This window comes from Ambystoma mexicanum, chromosome 6p (assembly GCF_040938575.1).
Source record: "Ambystoma mexicanum isolate Mex_15411 chromosome 6p, UKY_AmexF1_1, whole genome shotgun sequence".
NCBI classification, from domain to species: Eukaryota; Metazoa; Chordata; class Amphibia; order Caudata; family Ambystomatidae; genus Ambystoma; species Ambystoma mexicanum.
In genome coordinates, this window is record NC_090935.1 from 921,850,836 (window position 1) to 921,876,645 (window position 25,810).

The window sequence follows — 25,810 nt, forward strand, 5'->3', positions numbered from 1 at the left end:
AGTCTACCTCCCCCTTCTCCTCACCTGACTCTCCTGAGGTGGATTCTTGACGGCCAGGTTCAGTCTTCTGGAGTCTTTTTTCTTTTATCCTTGCACCCTTGGGTGCTCGAATCTTCTTTTCGTGCAGGTAAGGTCTAGCCCCTCCGGAGGCCACCTTGACAGAGGCAAAGACCTGTCCTAGGGGAACCCCAGGGGGCCAGCCTCCAATCTAGGGAAAAAGCTCGAGGCAGAAAAAACCCTAGTTCATAGATGATCTGGATGATGATTCGAAGAGATGGCACAGCAGCTCTTGTTGTGGATCCAGAGAGGTGAAATTACAATCCAATGGAAAAATAGATAAACCTCGCGGAGGCGAGCAAAACACAGCATATGACTGGGGGTACAGAATCAAGTAAGAAGGGAGCTGCCGAGCTGGCAGTGGACGAAAGGCAGCAGAAAAGGAGTTGAGAACATGGTGCGAAGAAGAGGCACTGCGTCCAAAAGGTAGGAAGATGAACCAAAACTGCTGGCGGAATGGATAGGTAAGAGAGGAAAGGAAACAAGCGTAGTTCAGGCTCGCTACGGGAGGGCTGTAGAAGGAGTAGAATCACGGAAGGAAGATACGAGTAAACAGCACTCGGAGCGTTGAAAGAAACAGCAACAGATACAACGCGCCGAGCACGGGGGCGGAGCCTGCTTTTAAAGGCATTGCGCCATGTTGGCTGAGGACTAGAAAGATCCTCGGTTTCGGAACTTCCAAGGCATCGCGCCATGTTGGATGAGGACTAGAAAGATCCTCGGGGTCGGAACTTCCATCGACTCCAGCATTTCCAATCCTGGTTCCTGACAGAATCTCTGTGAAAGACAGATAAATAATACTGTGTAAGGGATATATTCAATACATTTGGACTAACTGACTACTAACGTAAGTAACTAATGGTGACTGACCTGTGTGTCCACAATTTGTTCCTAGACGGAAAATGTTAAAGTTCACTGAGAGTTTTCATCAAGTAGAAATACTTCTTTTCCAGTACAGGGAATACTGGAAGGGAAAAGTAAGGAAAATGCGGTGATTGTAATGAATGAGTAGGTAGTGGGTGGCCAGGCATGGGACCAGTCACTTTACATAAGCGCTGGGTCCCACGGCAAGGCCATCAAAGTGAACATGTTAGCAGAGGTGTGAGCTGGTACAGAATGAATGCACTCACCAATACAGGCGGGTGCGGTTCTTGGAGTCAGTTGGTGCGATCTGTTAAACTGCGGTATTCCTCTCCCGTGGGGCAGAGGTTTGCAGCAAGACTAATGGATTGCCATCCCAAGAAGTTTCTCGGTTCTGCTTGTCCTCTGAGACAAGAAGCAGATTGCGGCCAGTGTAGTTTTAGTTAAACTGAGAGGAAACTGTCCATTATCCATCAGATTAACGGGAAGATCGGAAACGTACTCTTTGAAGTGTGTCGACGACTGCTAGTGGGAGCGAGATAGCGTCTTCACTGTACAATGTCTTTGGATGGTCGTCAAGGTAACCAGCACGCGTGCATCTGCTGCCTATGAAAAGTGAGGCCCGGGTAGGCTGGGAAAATGGAGTGCCATCTTAAAATATTAAAGGCTATGTTGAAATGCATCATAGCGAGTGCCTTAGTTGGAGAAAATTGACACGTGTTTGAAATGTTACTGAAATATGTAAACATTTACAAAATATGTTGAGTGTTGCTGAAAGCAGTGGGGCTTAATTTTGCACTAGTGGCAGGATGCCAACTTTAAATGTGTTTAGTAGTGCAGCAATGTAACGTGTGTTGCAAAATAGGTGCTCAATGAAACTGCTGAAAGACAGTAATGTGAGGAGAAATAAATATATGTAAAAATATGCCTCAAGGAGGTTATGCAACGGAAATGTGAATCTGTGTGCAGTTATGTCAATGCAACATCAGGTATGACGTTCAAATGTCGTATCAACTGGGGTAACTGAGTTTAAATATTGTATGGTTTCAATAAGATTACAAGTTACAGCTGAGGTCCCAGTCCACATTCATCCCCTAAGGGGACATAGAATCTAAGCGGTCTATCCAGTATAATTCACTTTGCAATAACAACTTAGTTAATTTGCCGCCTCTTCTTGAAAGATGCACATGTTCAAGTATAATGAATTTAATTTGGGCTATTGAGTGTCCTTCTTTGGTGAAATGTTGGGCCACCGGAGAGCTTTCAGAGGCCAGTTGTATGTTTGATTTATGTTTGGAGCAAAGTATTTTGGCCTTTCTCCTGGTCATGAAAAGATAATAGAGCCCACAGGGGCATTTGAATCTATAATTATGTTTTTGGTATCACAAGGGGATGTGTGATAATTTTGAAATCCATATGTGGATGGGTAATAGAGTTACCTTTGATTAGGTTGTTACAATTGTTGCAGTTGTTGCAAGGTAGAGTCCCTTTATGATTTGAGTCTTTCACCCACCTGCAGCGGTATGATTTTTACCTGTGTGCTTTCACTGGCAGGGCCTTCCTTTCCCATCGCCATAGCCTGTGCCCCCAGTTACCTCAATTTGCAGGCCTCCTGATCACTGGACCTTTCGGCTAGCGCCTTCCCCTCCAGCCCTCCTCGATCACTCCCCCTCCATCCTCATCCACGGAGTGGCTGCCCGGTGAACCAGGTGACCGGAAAACCATCTTTTTCAAGAGTCCTCCCAGGGCAGCCAATGGCAGAGGTTAAGATTAATTTGAAACTGTCCAGACATCACATCTTTTGTTTTGCTTTGTCACCCAGAGTGGAATGGGTCTGCCCAGAAGTGGATCCTATGTCTCCTGAGCCTAGAAACCAAAGCTACTCCTCACTGATGATTACCAACAAGGCTGGAACATGTCTGGGGATGCTTGTGGTCTTGTGCAGAAGGGATGTGACCAAGCAGTTTGGGCTGGACTACCCCTTTTGGGGTCAGACCACGCCTGATTTGCATATGGTCTTTCCCCCTTTTGTAATGCCTTGGCACGTGAAGAATGATGGTCTGCAGGGTGGCCCAGAGCAATGCCAGAAGTTAAGATTCATTCAAAACCTTCCAGCCCTAACCTCTTTTGTTTTGCCTTGCCCGGGACGATGGCCAAGAGCCATGGCAGAGAGCAGCTCCGTAGGGCACCTCCCCACTCCCCCTTTGCTTGTTCACCTTGGGCGCCCTACAATGCTGTATACTGCAACAACCAGGTAAGGTGTTAGAAAATTGGGATCATGGGCAGTGGTGTGCTACTGAAATCCTGCCACTACTTTATAACTTTATTACTACCATGCACTTCTTATTTAGCTGAATCTTGAGTGTAGCCACTGTTTTGTATTTAAATGATTTCTTGAGGGTTGCCACTGCATTGAACTTAGCTAAATTGTGAGTGTAGCCACTGCATTGAATTCAGATGATTTCTCCAATGTTGCAACACATTGAATTTAGCTAACATTTGAGCAGCCACTGCATTGAATTTTGCTGAATTATCAGTGTAGCCACTGGACTGAATTTAGCAACATTTTGAGTATATTCACTGTTTTGCATTTAGATTATTTTTTGAGTGTAGTCACTACATTCAATTTGCTATATTTTGAGTGTAGCCACTGTTTTGCATTCAGAATATATTTTTTGCGTAACCACTGCATTGAATTTGTGACATTTTGAGCATAGCCACTGTACTGAACCTAACTGAATTGTGATGCAACTGTCTACTAACCCTACTACTTTCTCCCCAATATCCTTACCCTCAAACACAGAACAAAACACACCCATAACTCTACCGCAGCAAAACTCTGAAAGCACGAGAAACTGCACACACTACACAACGCCCAACAAGTAACCTAACCAACCACACACACAGTTCCCATACACACTGATACACCAAACACCACAAAACATCTAACAACTAAAAACCAGCAAAGTGACTGCTTTTTTCTGAACTGAAGCTACCAACAGCATAACAAAGCTCTGTCGCACTTTTCCCTCTCAATCCCACTAACTAAGCCCTCCCAGCCCTCCTTCCTTTTCAGATCTGCCAGAGTGCTTAGAGACCATGAAAATGGCAGAGGTGTGCATTATAAATCACAATAACATAACATCTTGCAACAACCACTGCCATTCAATCTGCAGTGGGTTTTAGCGTAGACTCAATGTCACCTGTTATTAATGGCACTGGGTTTGCCCTGCCTTCATCCACCAATCAACCCCCAAGGCAAGTTCTCACATGTGACCACTCTTCCCACAACCTTTTTGCTAGCAATCTGTAGTGGCATCCGCATCATGATGACACATTTGTAAGTGATAATGATGATGATAATGATGCAGATTCTGGAGCCATAGGAATTGGGCTGATAGATGATCTAGAAACAAAGGCAAGCACAGAAAGAAATAGGATCCAGTCCCTGAGATGACTTTCAGATGGGTAAAAAAGTATTTGTCAAAGTGCACCATGCAAAAAAATTGACAAGATGAACATAATTATTTTTTTTACTGTATCCTTTTTGCCGTTCTGAAAAGCCCAAAGAAGCATTGTTCTAAGGATGTTGGGAATAGTGTAGAATGTATGAATAGGGAAAGAGGTGAGTGGATTGAAATGAAAATGGTCAGTATAAGTCATTTAGTTTAACTCCTTTGAGGAGGTTTCAGTGTTATGGTTGATGCCCGCTTCATGGACTTGGTTGGAACTTAGACTTTTAGGAAGCGGGGCAACATGGACTTTTAGGTCAAGTACCACTGTATGCCCATGAGGATATGCATGTTTATAAGTGCAATGAAAGTGGCTATAGGGACTAACTTATTAGAGAATGTGTAGGTTAGAACCACACGGCTATGGACCTTTAGGCCTTGACAAGTGGGCAATGTTAGAGGTATGTGGGTACACATATGTGATGTGATGTAATGTACTTGCATAGACATCATTGCTGGAGGATTTGCAGGTTGTTGCATTGAGTTCCTAGTGAGAATGGTTGGGATCTGTATGTGTTCCTACCAGGGTAGGTAGGTGTGTGTGTGTGTACTCCACTGCATGAGCAGATAGGGGTGTGTTTGTAGTCCACTGTATATAGATGTGTGTGTGTTTGCACTGGAAGTGGTTGTGTAATGTGGGTGTTCCAACCAAGTTAGAAATGGTGGGATGAAGCCATCCTCACATTTAAAATGGTTGTGTAACAAGTGTGTTCCAACCAGGTTATATAGGGGGTAATGCCTTGCACTCATTTAGAGTGGTTGTGTAACAAGTGTGTGCCAACCAGGCCAGATAAGGGGGGTGAACCCTTCCGCACATTTAGAGTGGTTGTGTATCGAGTTTGTTCCAACCAGGTTAGATAGGGGGGGTAAAGATTTCTGCACATTTAGAGTCGTTGTGTAACAAGTGCGTTCCAACCAGGTTAGAAAGGGGGTGAAACCTTCAGCACATTTAGAGTGGTTGTGTAACATTTGTGTTCCAGTAAAAGGAAAAATGAAACACAAACTACCCCTGTCTCCCGCTTTGTATCTTACTATACACTTTCTCTTGATTCTCATTTCATATGTAACTTGTTAAAAAAACTATGTGGACATACACAACCCAGGATTTAGAAAAATATGTATAACATTTATTTATCTTTTCTCTGTTTAATTCAAACCATATTAACAAACATACATTTCAACAAAATTACTTTAGTGATTTCTGCCAAACAGTTTTTTTTGGTTTCAGATATATACAATACTTTAAATAGCCATTTGTAATATTAGTCCAGCAGTGGATAATATACCGCTGTCTGTGTAAACAATTCTCTATTTAGAGGAATTATGGCATTTTCGTCAATGTGATGTTCCAGGATTATGTATCGACATGTTTCGGCCTATCACGTATAGAATGAACCACCTCCAGTAGTGGGTTTTTCATGTGTTGGTGTAAAGGCCTTCTTCAGGACAGATGACAGATGATCAAAGGCTAATATTCTTGTAGCTATGTTGGCAAAATCTCTTGTTGAGTGGACTGTTAGCGGGACTAGCATGCATCAGCTTTCAAATGCTGGAAAAATTCTGTTGTTCTTATGTTGACCTTAGGCAAATAGTGTCCCAGGTCATCAAAGGTGGGTTACTCTCCATCAGATCCAGAACCAGTGTCTTGGATGCATACGCTCGGTCGTGGGAGCTTTCCCTTTCACTCAAATGTGTGTTCCTACCAGGTTAAATAGGGGAGTGCCCACATTCTGCGATGCTTGTGAGTCCATGGCATAGTTCAATCGAGCTGTAGAAGAGCCGCTATTGTGAATATCAGTAAGTGTCACGGATACAGAGTATGTTGGAGGGGATGCTCTCCGCCTTTTCGGAGTTGCATCTCTCCTATTAAAAGATGCAGTGTTAGTGTGTCCCCTATGTGTTTCCTTGTGTAGTTTTGTGTCTGAGTGTAAAGGAGGGAGATGTGTTGTGATACAGGTGCATGTTGATGTTGAGAGGAGAGAATGTTGATGTTCTGTGAGAATGTTTGGGTGTGAATGCTGTCATGAAGGTTCTAGGAGTTAGCAGTTGGAGTAGCTTAGCCTGGGTGATGGGACCCCGTGGTTCACTGTGACAACTTATAATGTAACTGCAATAAAGCTTACCTGAGGAACCTTACTGAAGTGTCCCTGGAATCTGGTTTTCTACAGATATAAATGAGCAGTTCTTTTAATGCCATAAGAAATAATAAAATAAGGGCTAAAAAATGTAAAAAAAATGTTGCTATGAGCATTATGTGTTCGCCTTTTGCAAATAAATACAGGAATTATTCCTACTAAGTGCGTAAAGCAAATATCTAATGTTATTAAACAATCCCATTCTTCCCACCAGGAGAGAGTCTTCTTTAGTTTCTTTAAAGGACAAGTATTCTGGTGTAAAACCCTGTCTGTTTCAGATCATTTGTTTTTTTATTCCTATCATGCACTATATGATGAAGCTCTTCTGTCAGCTAAACTCTCATGCTACTCTGATCTCATGTGTGCGGAATCTTCCTACCCTCTGCGTTTGTTTCACTAACTATCTTATCTTTTTTCTCCTCCCTCGCCTGACAATTCTCTTAATTCTAATTTAACTGTTTCAGATCATGCACCTTATTTTTCTTTCTCCAAGCTGCCACTGTCCCATCTTCTTCTTCCACTTTATTTTCTAGATTTTCTTCTTCTACCTCAACTATCTCTTTGTTTTTACCTATCTCGAATTCTGATACTTCTTCTATTTTAGATCGTGCCCATCCTACATCCTCTCCCTCTGATCCCATTCCATCGTTACTTATTCCAAAAGTCTATTCCTCGCTGGATCATCTTACCTCCGTTTTTAGATTTCTCTTCTCACTTCAACTTTTCCCTCTTCCTATAAACATGCTTCAATTCTTCCTATCTTGAAGAAACCTTCTTTAAATCGCTCTCTTCCTGCTAACTTTCATTCCATTTCTATTCTTCCTTTTCTTTCTAAGCTGCTTGAATGTCTTGGTTATTCTCTGGTTTCTGGTTTTGTTATTGAGAATTCTACACTTCCTTGTTTTCAGACAGGTTTTTGCTCTCTTCATTCTATGGAAACCATACTTCTTTCTGTTTGTGACTCACTGCTTGTTAATCTAAACACTCTTCTCTTCTAAGTTTCTTGGATCTGTCGACTGCTTTCAACACAGTGGATCATACTTTGCTTTTGACTTCTCTCTCTTATTTTGAGTTTTCCGGATCTGTCTTATCTTGGTTTTGTTCTTATCTTTCTAACTGCCCATATTTTGTTACTTGGGCTGTACATCCTACAATGCCTTACATCTTCTATATGGTGTTCCCCAAAGCTCTGTTCCTGGACCTTTTCTTTTTTATCTTTAGACACCTCCTATAGCGGCTATTATCTCATCTTTCGGTATGTCCCATCACTTCAATGTGGATGGTACCCAACACTTTCTGTTCTTTTCTTCTTTCATGGCTTCTACCAACGATAAGCTTACTTCTGGTCTTTCAGCAATCAAAACTTGGAGGTCTGACCATTTTCTTCTTTTGAACACAACGAAAACCGAAGTTCTTTTTCCCTGCTAATACTATTCCTCCTCCACCGTTTGTTTCCTTTTTGCTTTCTTCTCTCCCATTTATAGCTCTGTTTGTAATCTTGGTCTGTATTCTGATATTGATTTATCTTTCTCTTATTGTATTTCAAATATATCACATTCCTGTCGTAATCACTTTTTCAATATTTGTAAACGTGGTCCCTTTCATCCGCTTAATGCTACCAAACTCTTGATTTCTTCACTCATTTTCTCAAGCATATTTTATTGTTCTACTCTACTCTTTGGTCTCCCTGTTTCTTGTCTGGCTCCTTTAAAGTCTGTTTTGAATGCTTCCATTAATTTGTTATATTAACTTTCTTCCTGTGATTCTATTTCTCTGTCATTATCCTCTTTGGATGGTTACCTTTTCATTTGCGTCTCAAATTATATTTTCTTGGTATAGTTTTTAAATCCTTTATGGTTTTGCGCCTTTGTATATTTCATCTCTTATTTCTTTTTATGTTCCCTCTCGTGCTTTATGTTCTTAGTCTCAATTCTTATTATCGGTTCTTCACATCCCAGTGCCAAATCACAATTGTGTTCTTTTTATTTGCTTCTTTCTCTTTATTCTATCACTTCTTACTTTCTATTTCGTAATTCTCTTAAGAACTATCTTCTTCAGTCTTAAAGAAAATGTTGTATAGCTTTTGAGTTTACATTTGCTTGCACTGTAAGTGTGTTTTGTTCAGCACTTTGGTGTAAAGCATTTTATAAATTGCAAATAAAATACAAAGAATAAATATTCACAGGAAAAACCATGTTAGAATTGAATGGAAATGTCTTTCTAAAACAATGTAAGCTTTTTAATAGAATAATAACATTGTAATGCAGATGGTCCAGATTCCTAGAAAGGATAGATTTTCACAAAGAATGATAAAACCAAGAAGAACAGGATACATATGGGGAACATTTGCTGTTTCTTCTTTTACTTTGAATGGGTCACACTTTATTTTTAGACAAGTGTCTTGATGGGAGGTTGGGATAATAGTTCTTGCGGGTAAAGAAAGACTCAATGCAGTTTTTATTCTTCTTGTTGCTGATTGGCTCTCGTCATTTATCCTGTTTGGGAGTCTGTGCACCTCTTCTTCACGTTCAGGCTTGGAAATTGCAGACAGGGGGTCTGTCCTCTGTAGGGATTGATGTTGCTGAGGTGGATCCCGGCATGCCTTCCTTTGACCTACACAGCAAATGGTGTAACGGCCTTAATGATATACAAGCCTTGGAAGCATGGTGTGTGCCACTTCCTTGTAATATTCCTACACAAGACTATCACCTGGATACAATAAAAAAAGTTTTAACAAAATATCAGTGTTCACTGGTTCTTTATCTTCATCTGTGTTCTTTAAGCCGCCTGCCGTGTTGGTACCTGTCGAGACATAAATTCAAGCGATTCCTTTATAAATGTCAAATCTTGCATTTCCTTCCCTAACCAAATTGCAGCATTCTTTGCATCAGTATGAGCTTGAGTGGGAGGAACAATGGGTGTTTGCATTTGGCATCCTGTCACCAGCTCATGTGGAGTCAGGTGATGGTCAGAGCCTGGGTGATCATGCAAGGAAAATAGGGCTAAAGGGAGGCAATGCAACCACCCCTTTTTCAAAGTCTTGTTTAGCTTGGCAATTCTTTCTTTCTGGAGGCCTTTTTAGGCACTCACAAATGCCATTTGCTGGTGGGTGGTAAGCTGATGAGAATGTATGCTTTATACTCAAAAGGATAATGATGTGCTCGAACACCTCATTTACAAAATGTGGTCCATTGTCGGAACGTAGCACACCACGCACTCCTCACCTCGGAAATAACTCACATACGAGTAACTTTGCAGCACATGTGGCATTTGAATGTGTGCATGGACCGGCTTTAATTCATCAGAAAAAGGGGCGTGTGACCACTAGCATATACCTGTAGTCATTAGAAATGTGGAACATATCCAATAGTCGATATGCAAATGCTGAAAAGGTCCTGTAGGATGGGGTATTGCTCCTTTTACTGTTTATAGAGTATGCCTCGCTGAACATTTCTGACATATAAAACTATTGATAACAAAATGTGCAACATGCTCTGCCAAATTAGGGACAAACCTGTCCTCCCACATCAGTACTGCAAGATACTCTCTTGATGTGTGTGTTGGGTAGTGCAGCTGCCCGAACAGTACTTTAAGCAGCCCTACGGGCATCACAGGTTTCCCAGTACTGTCCTGCTGCCACATTGCATCTGTGGGGGACAATGAGCACCCCCTTATTTTATATAACTTCTGCTTTTCCTAAAGTGCTATCCCTGGTAATTTCATAATTTGTGCAATGAGTAACGTATCAAAGCCTTCCCTCATCATCATGTTGCGTGCACATGTGTATTTTTTCAGTGCAGTCGCAATGTCAGATACTTTTGGGAAGTATGCTGCTCTTTTTGCTTCTAGCTCAGCATCTCCATTGCTATGAGAAATCAAATCCGCACCTCTGGTGCATACTGCGCACTTCACCATGGTGATGGCCAATGGAAGTTCAAGTGGCTCTGTGAGCCGGTATAACAATGGTGCATGCTGCACTGGTGTGTCATCTGTGCACAGGTAGCCCTTCCTTTTCCAACGTGACAGTCCTGCATGTACTGTTGACATCATGTAGGCAGAGTTGCAGTACCCCATTACCACCTCATCTTCATGCGGTTCAACCACCAATATCAATACTACCAACACTGCCACTTGTGCTGAGAAATGTGCTGCCAATCTTGCACATGTCACTGTCTCAAAGCTGTCATTCTATCCTGCCTTCACCACTGCTGTGCCACTGTATTTATTGCATGTGCTCTGTTCTATTGATGATGACCCGTCAATTAAGAGAATTATCCATCCTCCTATGGCATTTTCTTTAACATGGAGTATCTCATCATGATATGCAGTGTAATTGGTGCAATCATGCATGTGATCTCCCTCCTTTATGGGTTCTGTTATGTATTTGGCTGGATCACCACTCGATGTGACCACCCAATTTTGATTGATGGATTTGATATAACCACCTCGTAGCCTGATGCTCTCTGTGTAGTTAATGTGCTTTTGGGCTTTTCAAGAATGGCAAATAAAGCAAGCTCAAAGTATGAAGTGAGGCCATTTTTATGATAGCTGACTTCTCAAATGTAAAGGCTGCTGTAGCCATTGCTTGTTCACATGGGTAATGACTTCTCGTAACTGGATCTAATATTCCACTCTAAAATGTGAATGGTTTGTGTATCATGGTAGTTTTCTGTGCGAGGACAGCAGTCACCACTATCCCATTTGAATGGGAAAATAAAAATAATGATTTATTATAATTCAGGATCCCTAATAATGCAGCTGTGCTACTTTCTAACTTCAGCTCATCAAAGGCATCTATCAATTTACTTTTCTAGGCCATATCACTGTTATCCTTCTGTGCTTCCTTAAGTCCTTATAAGAGTGATCAAAAATCCATGCCCTACAATAATTACAAAGGCCAGAATATTGCTGTAACTCTTTAACTGTCTCTGGCCTGCTTGTTTTCATTATGTCTTCTGCTTTCTCAGGTGTCAACTTCCTCCATTCCTTTGATATCAGCTGGCCTATATCGAGGACCTCTTCCTGTCAATATTGCATTTAGTCTTTATCTACTTTGTACCCATTCTCTGCCAATACTGTCATTAGATTCACTCAGTGTCGCCTGCACTCTAAGTTGTCGACATATTGGATGACTGCACTGTCAAGCTGTAGGTTCCCTAAGCCCATCTGCAACACATGGTTCAAGACCGAGGTTGATTCACAGTACCCCTGGGGTAAACGATTATGTTTCAACTTAATTACGCGGTAAGTGAACAAGGTCAAATACTGTGATTCTTCATGCAATGCAAGGGGATTGAAAAGAAAGCATTCTATAAATCAATCATGGTAAAATATTTATCGTTGGATAGGATGTTACACAATATCGTGGCTGGATTATGCACTAATGGAAATTCTACCTCAACAATAGTGTTCCACAGTCCTGTTACATGGGGATTCTGAAGGCACTAATACCCCTTGTTGCACTAAGGCAGCAATGGTTTCCATAGATGCCCCATCGGCTTCCTTGGACATATGATTGTGTCTTACTCATGGTAAAATAGCCCCCTTCTTTTGTTTAATTTGAATAGCCCCTACTCCTTTTAGTAGACCAATGTCACATGCACTGCTGGTCCACGGTGTGCATGGTACATGTGCAAAATCCTCTTGGAGGAAGGGCAGTACTTTCCTCACTAATGATATTGTCTTGGATATTTCCCTGCTCTCTTATGTTGCATCTTCTGTTGCATCTTCTGTATTTATGGCACTTGTGTCTGATACTGTGTGTGATTTGGGCATAATATGTTGGTGGTTCTGTGGTATATGGTGGGGGTATGCTTGCGCCACCTCGTGTGTATACCTGTCACCAATTATGTTGCATTCCTCCCCTACTTGTAGCCACACCTGAGATGTTCCCTATTTTCCTGCATGGCCAGCGCTGTTATGGTGACCACCATTAAACTCTCCTCCTTGATGAGGTTGAAATATAAACCCTCTGCCTCTGGGTGCAAACACTCATCCCCAAGGGTAATAATACTATTCCCCCTCACTGCAATGTTTCCATTTGGCGCTTACTGTGCCTTCTGCACGGCAGTGTGCGTTAACATGACTGCTTCCATTTTCAGTTGTGATGGTTTCTTTTGCACTAGCTTCATTTCCTCCATCTTCCTGTCCTTCTCTTGTTTCAATCTACATTGATGAACAATAGTCAATTGTATCTCAGGCCATGATTTTGCTTTGATTCCCACAATCTTTTGAATTGCCTTTGTACCTCTTCGGGAAGTCCTTGACTCAAAATGCCTCCAATTTTCTTGAATGTCCTGTATGCATGCTGTGTGGTCTTCATCAGGCCCCATTTTATGTGTCATAATTAGCCCCATAGCTGATGTGTCTGGGTATTGTATTCTGAGTGCCCTCCAAACTAAACTTCTAGTGGCTAGTGTTTTGAGCTGTCAAACCGGATATCCTGCCTGCTTCCAAAAATCTTCTTATTATTCACCCAATATGGTGACAATTAGGCTTTTTATGTCATCTACTTCTAGCGTCATCTGGGATGTAATTCTTTCCAATTCATAAATGCACTTTCTCGGCCCTGCAGTAAGGGTTAGTAATTTAAAATCAAGTTGTGTTTTTTCTGTCTGTGGCCATGGTATATATTGTGGTAGTCCTCCCTTTTCTCTAATAAGGGTGACTGTAGTATCCCTGTGTTCAATCCAATCACTGCAGCACCCTCTGTCTTTGATACCACGTCTGCCATACTAACTCTCTTCTGCCCTGGTACATTTCACAGCCTGTTTACATATCCCTCGCTGCAATTTCCTCACACGGCACGTTCACAGGCATCAAACTTGAACTGCAACAGACCCAACCCGGGAAACACACTACTTTTGCAGATCAACTGAGGACATTCCCCACCTTTTATTACTATTTATCCTCCCTTGAGAAGGACCCTTTGGGGTCGAAACACATGTCAGCTGACCACCCTAGACCATGTGTCTACGCTATTGAAAATAAAGAATCACACTTGTAAATACCGCATCTATCATGATAATCTTTATTTACATAAGATTCACTAAGCATTTAAAACTGCAAGGTAACCAGGACTGTTCATTATTTCCTAAACAGAGGTGTGGGTTCACCTCTACCAACCTGTGACCTTGCACAGAGATATCGAGACCATCAGGCTCAATACCGAGCTCAGCACAGGAGTGTTCATTCCTAGAGCACAAGCTCTCTCTTTTTCCTGTTTATATTTTCCTGTTTACATATGGCGTTTGCTCTCCTAAACTGTTTGAGCGCATCGTCAGGCATCTTGATTGTTGAACGGCTCTAGCCTTATTGCCGGTTCATCTATCTCTGTCCACGTTACCTCTCTCCCTATCTGTGAAGAAGTGGGTGGGGCTTGTCTGCCGTCCTCTCTATCCTGAAAATGTAGTCATCCCAAGGGAAGTCTTTTATATGTCCCACTTATCACTTCTTCCAGTATATTTCTGCCTAACTTCCTGTTGCTCCAATGTCACCTTTAATCTTCCTAGATAGACTGTAACTTCTTCTTCTTCATTATACGAAAACACATGCCTGCTCATAACGTCTGAAACTTCCTTGCGACACCTCACTTATCTTCCCTATCTTTCGTTCTGTTCCTGTTTCCTGTCTCTTTCTCTTTCTCTTTCTCAGAGTCTATGCCCCCTAATAAAATCATCAACTTCTTTTTGTCTCCTTTCCCATCTTCTTTCCACATCTCGTTTTCTCTTCCCCTCTCTTCATTCCTTTGTTTATCCTCTTTTATTTCTTCTTCCCATCTCGTCACCCTTTTCTCCATCTCTCTTCATTCCCTTGTTTGCTCTCTTTCTCACTCCTCCATTTTTGCTCTTCTTCTTTCTCTGTTATTTTTGTACCTCCCATTGCCTTTACTTAACAATCATTGATGCCATTTCCATCTAGTTTAAGCACTATCTGTCCCCCCACTCATTCATTCGGTATTATTTTTGTCTCCACCCAATTGATTTGTCTGCCTCTCTCTCTCTGGACCTCTTCCTTCGCTTCTGTTAACCGGGCTTCCAATTCACAGTGCCTGTCATATTCTTCATGTGTGGGTGCTGGCCTCTGTTTATTTGTTTTCTCTCCACTTATAATTTCTTCACTAATGTAAGCGGAAGGTGCATATGTGGGATTTGTACATAATGCAGCTGCTTTTAACACATGTAATGGGTATAATCCCTGTGCAGGCCAGGATGGCTCCTTGCTCTGTGACAGAGGAAGAGTTGCTGTGGGCGTCATACATCCTTTGTCATGCTGGTTAAGCATCCATTCTTTCATATTTGGCTCCACTTTGTCTTCTCTGTACACTTTACATAGTTCCAGTATACCTAGCCTGTTCTGGAGTTATTTTCCCTTATATGTGACGTGTAAATAGGTGTTGCAGTACTGTCTTTGAATGAGTGCCTTCTTGTTGCCAGGGCATAACCATCTTGCCTACAGTGTATCAAACCCAATACGTGTGATATTGAATTATTTTATCCTCATAGCTGGGCAATGACTTATCGGGATGTCTCCCATGATAATGCTTCACAATACAACTTACTAATAATTACCAAGCTATATTTCAATTCTTGCTTACCCTTTCTCTTTTTCGCACCTCTCCCAAAAACACTCCTGCACATTTAGTACTTCTGCATCTCTCTCCGAGAGCACCACAGATGCCACTCATGCTATGAGCAGCCCCACCTCGCTGCTACTCTAAATCCTTCTAAGTGGCACCATAACCACCACTTATGCTCTGAGCAGTCTCAGCTTGGTGCTCCCACACCAGAACACACTCCTTGGTCCACACCACCACTTTTCGTACTCCACAAATACAAAGAAATACACCTTTACAAGGCATAAGCTATCTCACAACATGGGTCTGGCGCCACTACTCAAAGAAATACACTACAGCTGTCTTCTCGACTCCTGGCGAGGTAGCCTATCCCTTTTATTATTACTGCCCTGTAACCAGTCTGATCACAAGATCTTTCCCAACCCTTGTTCCTTTTAACTCTTATTTCTTCACAAGTCCACAATATTCAAAAAACCCTGTTCCCAATTTTGACATGCCTATGTCATACTTACACCTGTGGATTTGCTGAAGGTCTTCCGTGTTGAGTCTCCCCTAACAGAAAGCTGTCCAACCAGGCCCTACGGGGTGGCCTGTGGGGACCGGACAGGACTTTCTCCAAACGGACTCCTGTCGATTGCGTTCTGTTGCACGTAATCCCATTCGCTCCAGCTTTATTATCATCCAAAAAAGCAGGGACAGCATACAGGCATTAATATCTTGCCACTCTCAGCACGTCCATTACAAACAACTATTTAAGTAGCACAACTGTGTCATAAATTACATTATCACATGTTATCATGTCATCACAGTTTACAAAAACCTACGGGGAATGGAGATTGGTTAGTGGTGGTGGCTACATATACACTCTATAGGGTTCAAACATTTAATTGGGATATAATTGCATGATGGCTCCTCCTGAGACCACCCATATATTGATAACGTTTAAACTATGCCATATCTACAACAGGTAATTGATTGGCACCTTACTTCAAGGCAGCATAACAATGAGGGGTTTTGTATGTTTACTCCTTGCTAATGAACTTTGGACAATTGATAGGTTGTCAAGCCATGAGCCAGACAGAGAGTGGGAGAGAGAGGCCCGTGAACTGTTCATTGCTTAATTAAAGAGGTTACTATTGTGTACAAATGGTATAAGTACACACCAACAAGAAATAAAGAAAATGTGTATTGATGAAGAAAAACATTTGTAGAAACTTGGGTGCAGAGGAGTTAAACCAACTTTGACACGCGGTTGGAAGAAAATAGCAATGCAGATGGTGTCTGTAACGAGACACATTTTTGCTGAAAAATCAGCTGAAAGTAATTCAAATACAAGTAAAGTACATTTGTATACACTAAAGCCTTATTATATCTCGTCTCCATTCATACCCATGAGATGCCATTCGGGATCTCTTTATGGCCAAGCAGAACACGATTTTCCAGCGATTCATAGAGCTGGAGCTCACATATCTGTGAGGTACACATCTGACTATTCATTATTTGGACCCCATGTCTCCTCTGGCACATCACATATGGTTATTTTACTCTGATGCGTAACATTGAATGGTCTATGGACACTACGCTTCTGCACTCAGCAGATGTTCCTGCACATGGTTTATTTGGTTTAATGCACTTTACTCTTTTGCATGTCAACTTTTCCAGATTTAATAGACATGGATTTTGACAGGCCCATTATTGAGATTTTACCACCTATAATTAATCAAAATTGAACCTTGTTTAGAGAAATGTACATTATCTAAGTGGAATGTGCTTTGAACATTGCCTGCCTTATGATCACAAAACAAAAGTCTCACACCATTAATTATATCATGGACTATATATTTGTATGTACAATTTCATTTTCTAAGGCATGTACAGTATTATCATTACATCATATTATATTATAGAGAATTGATTTGCACTTGATGAACGGAGTAATTCTCCAAACGGGTTGTGCAGTGTAAATTTGAATATAAAGAAAGATTTGAAACTCCAACCTTCTCATTATCATCATTTTCTACAGCATTTCCAAGAATTTCAACACGTAACTTATATACAAATGTACTTTACATGTATTTGAATTACTTTCAGCTGATTTTTCATCAAAAAGCTGTGCAGGGGACGGGAGTGCCCGTCATTACAGACACCATCTACTTTATTAATTAAAAGAAGTTACCATCCCTCATTCCTAGGCCATGAGACCAGGCAGGCTCTTTGTATTTGACCTTGTGTGGCACCTTGTGTCTTTGTGTACGTCAGGTGTCCTATCTGTGTTTGTTTCTAATGAATGGACAGTGTTCTTCAATTATGGATCTTGTGTGATATGACCATGCATGAAATGGAATGATCTCCTTTTTATTGAGATTCCAGCTATTTTTAATGAGAGTGCTGTGTTTTTCTGTTGCCCCCAGGGATACTCGAGTTATTCTTGGTGGTGACTTTTGGCTTGCTATGGTACTGCACTTGGCCTACACAGGCTGGTTGTGGTCTTATAACTTTTAATTAATCTGGGAATATTCGAACAATGTCCTGGGAATTACTATCTTGTGCCTTTGTTCTTCTGCTCCGACCCTCCCTTGTTTTCTCGTAACCTTGGCACTAGTTGCCAACTTCTGCCTGAGCTCTTCACGGATAGGCATTTTTGTGGATTCAGCGTTTTGAATTCTCTCGAAGTCTTACGGATGTTTAATTAAAAGCATGCTGCAGCTTCCATTTTAAAGAAGATGGCTGTCCAATTACACTTTTGTTACTATGTTAGTGAGCCTTATTGACATATTGTTTATATTATATTCAACTTATACATTAGACATGCTAGTATTCTTCATGTCTTGTGGATGCTATGTCCACTCCAGTCCGATGTTCGAGAGGGCAGGAGCCCTTCTCGCATCGAGCTGCCACACATGCTGTTCCTCTAATCGCCGCCAACACGGACTGCAGGAGCAGCCGTGCACCCACCCACAGCGCTGAAGGAGCAGGCGCTGGGAAGCACTCCCTGTGCCTCTGCAGGTGAGCCTGACACACGCGCCCCACTGTCGATGCGTTGTGCGCCGTGCCCCATTTCACCAGGCACCCGAAATCTCAATTTCCAGCACGCAGTGATCATGCTTTTTAAGATGGCCGCCGCCCTCATTGTTTAACTCATTGCCTAGCAGCATATCCTGCCCAGAAGGCCGCCGTCAGGCAGAAGCCGGCCCACTTTGAGGAAGGCCCAAGTGAGCAAGGTCCCTTCCTGTTTGCCCCTGTTCGCCACTTTGCGCCACTAGCCTTGCAGAGTGAAATCTCCTGCAAAGTCGGAGGAGCAGTTTTCATCCCGCTATCGGCGATCAACACCCGTGAGCACATAACTGCTGTTAAATTCTACTCGCACAGCAAACAATCTCCATGGACCACATCTTTATCCAGCACTCCACCTTGACTTATTTCCAACCTGGTATGTGCTTAACTCTGTACTACCTCCTCTGCCTATTATGATATGCGCCCCACGCTATTTGCATAATTACCACCTTGCCCCATTGCATACAGTTGCCTCACCTGATTATGCTACCTTGGCCTATTCATAACTCGTGTGCACTGTATCCTAGATACTGTATCCTAGGATGTGTTTAGCGCATTAGGGTCACCAACAATCTACCTATGATTAATGCTGTACCCTATAATCGCTATCAGTCCACACTGATCTGTGTCTTCCCATATGGTCACTTTAGACGTCACCCATAACGGACCATTGTAACTATGTTGTGCCTTATGGTCACTAACGGACCATTGTGATTGTGCTGTGCCTTTTGGTCGCCAACGGACCTTTGTAACTGCGTTGTGCCTTATGGTCACCAACGGACCATTGTGATTGTGCTGTGCCTTTTGGTCGCCAACGGACCATTGTAACTGCGTTGTGCCTTATGGTCGCTAACGGACCACTGTAACTGTGTTGTGCCTTATGGTCGCTAACGGAACACTATAACTGTGTTGTGTCTTATGGTCGCTAACGGACCATTGTGATTGTGCTGTACCTTTTGGTCGCTAACGGACCACTGTAACTGTGTTGTGCCTTATGGTCGCTAACGGACCACTATAACTGCGTTGTGCTTTATGGTCGCTAACGGACCACTGTAACTGTGTTGTGCCTTATGGTCGCTAACGGACCACTATAACTGTGTTGTGCCTTATGGTCGCTAACGGACCACTTGATTGCTGTGCCTTATGGTCGCTAACGGACCACTATAACTGTGTTGTGCCTTATGGTCGCTAACAGACCTTTGTGATTGTGCTGTGCCTTTTGGTCGCTAACAGACCACTATAACTGTGTTGTGCCTTATGGTCGCTAACAGACCTTTGTGATTGTGCTGTGCCTTTTGGTCGCTAACGGACCACTGTAACTGTGTTGTGCCTTATGGTCGCTAACGGACCACTGTAACTGTGTTGTGCCTTATGGTCGCTAACGGGCCACTGTAACTGTGTTGTGCCTTATGGTCGCTAACGGACCTCTGTGATTGTGTTGTGCCTTATGGTCACTAACGGACCACTTGATTGCTGTGCCTTTGGTCACTAATGGACCATTTTGATTGAGTTGCGTCGTAAGGTCGCTAACAAACTACACTGATTGTGTTATGCCTCACGGTCACCCACAGTCCACACTGGGTGTACTGTCCTTTACGGTTGCTAACAGCCCTCTTGGTCTCTATCAGACCACTTGCTCTTAGATTATACCGGGCCAACATGCCCTTCACCAACAGCCTAACAGCTATAGATTCTCCCATGTACACTCTCAGTGTTCGACTCACTAGATTACTGCCCACCCTTCTCCTCCTTATACTGCACTCTGGTTGGACCACACTCAACCACACCACCTCCCCCGTCCACCACCTACACCTACACCACACCATAACTATGCCCTCCTTTGCTCTCCACACCAACCCTTACCTCAACAACCCAGCCTTATGGATCCAACATTTTGCTTCTAGACCTTTACCAAACATACCATGCTCCATCACCTTGAGAAATGCCAGACTCGGCTCGCGACTCACCCACGCTTCCCATCACTCAGCGCATCGTAACAAACTGCCACGGACCCCCACTCCGGCCACACTTACGCCAAATCTTTCAGCATCCCTTTCTAATTTCCCTAACTCGAGCAATATCAAAGGTGCGTTAATCAATGCCAGATTACTCTCGGCTCACGCCCTTGAAGTAGCTGACCTCATCCTCAACCTTGACCTCGATGTCATAGCAATTACCGAAACTTGGCTTCACACAGCCTCAGGCCCTGTATTCTCCCTCGCCATCCCTCCAGGCTATAACATTATCAGACATGACCGTAATTCTAATCAGTCCAAAGGTGGTGGCATTGCCATTATCCATAAAAATGCTCTAAACTTCCACCTCTCTGCCACGCACCACTTTTCTGCTCTGGAAGCACTGACAGCTAGACTAGCTATTACCCCTGAAGTGGGAGAATGGAAGAACAGGCTCCCGCCCTTCCCCTCTCGCGCTTGGCCTAGAGGATCACGGCCTAGACACCCGCCACGAGAGGAGTTTGCCTATCTACCAGACGACCAAATACCCTGGTACAGGAACATACGGATGTGCCCACCTACCTGCCCAGCAGCCCGCCCTGCCCATGCCGACACCTGCGGCATGGATCAACTCGACTAAACCTACACGTCGTTAGAGATGCCATGACGACCTAGCCAACGGTCAGCACACCTGTGCAAACATGCACACCGGACACTCCCGCACCAATCCACACGAAGAACATACTCAGTGCTATGACGTAGTCGACAGACATACCCACGGACGTGCATCTTTATTATTTTCCACATAGGCTCTCAAAATGCAGAAACGCAAGACGCATAATGAACTTATCTAAAAAGGCTTGCTCACGCTTCTTCTAAGAACCATGTACCATAATGAAGAATATAACGGAGACACGATACTGAGGATAGAGCAATATGATACCGTAACCTAAAGCACTCTGCATCAAACGGTTCCACCTATGCACCAGGCCCAAGTAGGCCGCAAGCAAAAGCTTCCATGAACATTGAATGAGCAAGAGCTCGGTTGCTGACCCTGCAGAATGAGCCCGGCGAAAGCACACCGCCAAGGGCACGATGTTGCAATCTCGCACGCCGCAAGCCGACGCCAAGGTCGCACCTGCAAGATAAACCAGGCACACAGTGGGAAAAACAATATTAATTGTGCTGAATTTTGCCTCAAACACGGTCCCACCTCACGTGACAAAGCCAAACCTGACAGGATGCCAAGCCCAGGAGGAAGGAGACGCCTGAATCCCACGTTTCAAGACACAGGCAGATACAATTAAAAGACTCATTGGACATCTGCAGCAGTGGGAGTAGTCGACCTCCCAACATATGAATAAATCCTCACATTGTTTACACCTACCCATAGTAAAACATTGTTGCAAATGACAGGTGCACCGCGAGCTGGGAACAGCGATAGTCCCAGACTGGGAGGCTCGCAAGCGGACCAATCAGAACATGGGGCTCTTATCACTGACGCCATTAACATTGACCAATCCTCAGAGGTCTTCATGTAACAATTTTCATGTATCAAATTGAAGGGACAGCCTAAGTATATCACCTGACTAACCCTCAACCACTAACACCGTTCTCTATATGTATGCTATACTAACCCTACCACTCGAGTAACCAATCCAGAGTGGAAATAGGTTTTTTGCTAAACTTTCTAAGGTGACGCAAGTAGCGCGTCATACTAAGGTAAAAAGGGCCTGCGAGCCCCACGATTGTGTGTGTGTCAGGACGGACGCGTACAATCCTTGACCCATCCCTGCCGTTTTGTCTAATAAACAGCAGAGTCACCTTGCTTCTTGCGTGTGTCTCATACTCTATCTCTTTTGGGATATACGGGAGGAGTTGGGGCCTCCCTGCCCGGAGGTCTACGGATGGCCCGGCCGACCCCGGCAGAATTTCCCCCCGACACCCCTAACCACTCTATCACCTTCCATCTACTTTACCGGCCACCTGGCCCGCTATACACCTTTGCTGAGGACCTCTCTAACATCATCACGCACAACACCAAAACTAATTCCCAAGTCACGATATTGGGGGATTTCAACCTAGGTCTTTCTGACCCCAAGGACACTGCTGCCACGACTATTGATAATATCGTTATGAATGCAGGATTCACACAGAACCAACCTACCCACGACAAGGGCAGAACCCTTGACTGGCTAGCCGCCTACAATTGTCCCATCAACATCAACTCCAACCAACAGTGTTCATGAACTGACCACAACTTAATTACGTTCATTATCCAGTCCAAACCCGTCAGCCCTTCTCCAAGCATTGCACCTGCTACGGCCACTCGCAATAAACATGACATCACCTGCGACAGACTGCTCCCTCTCCTCCTCCCTGTTCTCAATGACCAGGCTCTCTCATGCTCCGACCCCACGGCCTTGGTGGACGCTTTTAATCGGGCTATGCTTAAAGCCTTAGACACCATTGCACCTTCTAAACTGAGAAAATCCAAACCTCGAGCCCACCTGAATTCCTGGTTTACACGCCAGCTTAGAACTTTGCGCAAAGAAAAATGAATTGCGGAATCTCATTACAAGGAAGCCACACTCCAGGCAAAAAAAGACACATACAATAAACGTATCGAACAAGCTAAATCCAACACCAAAGTATTGTTCAAAATCCTAAAAGAACTTGAAACTCCTGTTACTGCACCTGACACCTGCACCAAAGATAGCACCTGGTCCTCCAAAATCCAAGAGGCTCTTCTAGGCAAGATTGCCACTCTCCAAATTAAAATCAACAACAAACAAACTAGCCTTCAATCCAACCCTCAACCGAACCTTATACCTACCATAAACCACTCCATCCCAGATTCTCTGATTCCTTTTAGCTTCTCTCCACTCTCCATTTCTGAAGTGGAAAAGATCATCGCTAGCCTTAAACCTTCCAATTGTCATGGTGACCTTTGTCCTGCACCCATTATTAAGGAAGCAGCTCACGACTTAGCTCCATTCATCACTACGCTCATCAACTCCTCCTTTAGCTCTGGGATTGTACCTGACAACCTAAAGGATGCGTGGGTCATCCCTCTCCTGAAAAAACCTACCTTGGATCCCAGCATACCTACAAACTACAGGCCAATCACTACTGTCCCATTTCTACTAAAAATCCTCGACCGAGCTGCGTATTTACAAATTCAGGAATACCTTAAATCAAACAAACTCCTGGGACTTAGGCAATCGGGGTTTCGGCCACGCCATGGCACTGAAACTGCCCTTATCGATGTAAAAACGCAGATCGAAGATCTAAAAGACAAAGGCAAACTTGCGCTATTACTTCTCCTGGACCTCTCGGCAGCCTTTGATCTTGTCAATCACAAAATTCTCTGTCACCACCTCAAATCAGCTGCACACTTCTCAGACAAAGCTTCAACCTGGATCAGTTCCTTCCTAGATAATAGATCAATGCGCGTGTTCTCTCCACTAGCAGCCGCCCCACCTGCTCCTGTCTCTTGTGGCGTGCCTCAAGGGTCCTGTGTCTCGCCCACGTTGTATAACGTGTTTACTAAACCCCTTTTTGATATTTTGGACCATCTGGGTGTCACGTATACCAATTACGCTGACGACACTCAGATACTAATCCCTATCACAGGTGACTACACTACTGACTCCCTTGCCATCAATGCCATCTACCAGGTCATCCAAGCATGGATGGCCCAACACGGACTCTGCCTAAATGATGAAAAGACAGAGCTCCTCATTCTTGGTTCACCACAAAAACTCACTAAACTTGACCCTGCTTTTAAGTCCTTCACCATCGATGGGAATACTATTCCTACTGCTAAAGACACAAAAACTCTAGGGATTTACATTGACTCGACCTTATCCCTGACTAGACAAACCAACTCAGTCTCATCAGCAGTGGCTTATACTTGTAAGCTTATTACTGCCTGTCGCCCGTTCCTCTCTACAGCTAATTGTGTGACCTTGGCTAGGACCCTCGTACTCTGTAAGGTCGATTACTGCAATGCCCTCTACCTAGGCACTAATCGCTGTAACTTAAACAAGTTACAAATTGTCCAAAACAATGCGATCAGAGCGTCCCTCAACATTCCCAGGCGCCAAAACATAGCTGACACTAGACGTAACCTTCACTGGCTCTCAATCCCTCACCGAATTTCCTTGAAGTCTCTGGCTCTTACCCATAAATGCCTTCACAGCCAAGCTCCTTGTTATCTGGCGAACAGTTTTGCCCTCCATAGCTCCACTAGACCTCGCAGATTGGCCCAAGCCAACTGCCTCGTCATCCCACGATTCAATCTCCAAAGATCAGGTGGAACCAGCTTCCCCATCTTGGCAGCTAAATTATGGAACTCACTCCCTAATGAGCTGAGAGCAGAACCCTCCTTTCTGAGATTCAAACACCTTACCAAAGTCTGGCTGTCCTCCCAAGACATCTAACACTGGCTCACTGCCTAACTTGTACTTATGACGTACCTTTGTGTATACATTCTGCTTGTCTTCTTATTGTTATTTTTCTGATTGTAAACTATGTAACTCATCTGTAAACATTGTAAATAATGCCATGTTCTGCTTTCATCATGTTGTATCTAAGTGATGCGCCCGGTTGCCCCTGGGCCTGGTGCGCTTTAGAAATAAAATAAATACTAAATACTAAATACTATGTTAATATTCTTCATGTATAAATGTACATTTTACCTAGTGTATTTGTTCTTCATGTTGAGTGCACATTAGCTTCATATCTAATGCATGCCCATGTTTTGTTTTGGAAACACAAGTGAAAAAAGGGGGGACACCAGGGTTGTATACACCTCGGACGAACCTGGTTCACTAATATAAAGTGCATAAATAAAGACTGGGTGTATTGTGCATCTGTACAGTAGTCCAAACAATTTGAACTGAGAAAGGGAAGAAAAAATTCAATTCTGTCCCATAGAGTCACAATTCATTATGTGTCAATTGTATTGATGGATTCCAAAAAATATAAAAAATTGATCTAAGAGCAACAAGTGTTTTTATTAAATCAGCACACATAAATTGACTGTTTCTAAAAAGTGGTTACATACTCAGTAATAGATGAAGATATGCAAACACCTATTCATAAATGTAGTGAGAGCCCAGACAATAACAAAAGACAAATAGCCATACAACGAGTAACAAAGATAAACAGTTGATTAAAATACTATACAAGCACGATACATCGACAAGTACAAATCAAGCACTGTTGCTGTATTTCTGGTGTTAGAATGGTGGTGCTTCACTAAGTGATGTCAAAAACTCGTTTTCAATCTTATTTGGTCACTTGTACATGGAGATGCGCAATTAACTCATTTTAATTAATAGTTAATTGTACAATCGTGAAACAACAATTATGATCATGAAGGTATTCAACGATCATGAAGGTATTCATTTTAAAGAAGTATTATTTATTTATTTTGAAATTTGTTTATTGGCATTTAGTTAGGGTTACAAAACAACACCATCAGCGGGTGCATCTGTCAATATCAAATGAGCAAATTTCCACATAGTACAGCAGCATATTAAACAGTAACTACAAACAACAAATTAACATTAACCGTCTCCTGAGTCATCTTGAACAATGTTCTACTGGTCTCCGACGGGGTGGATGTTTGGGTTATGGGGGGGGGGCAAAACC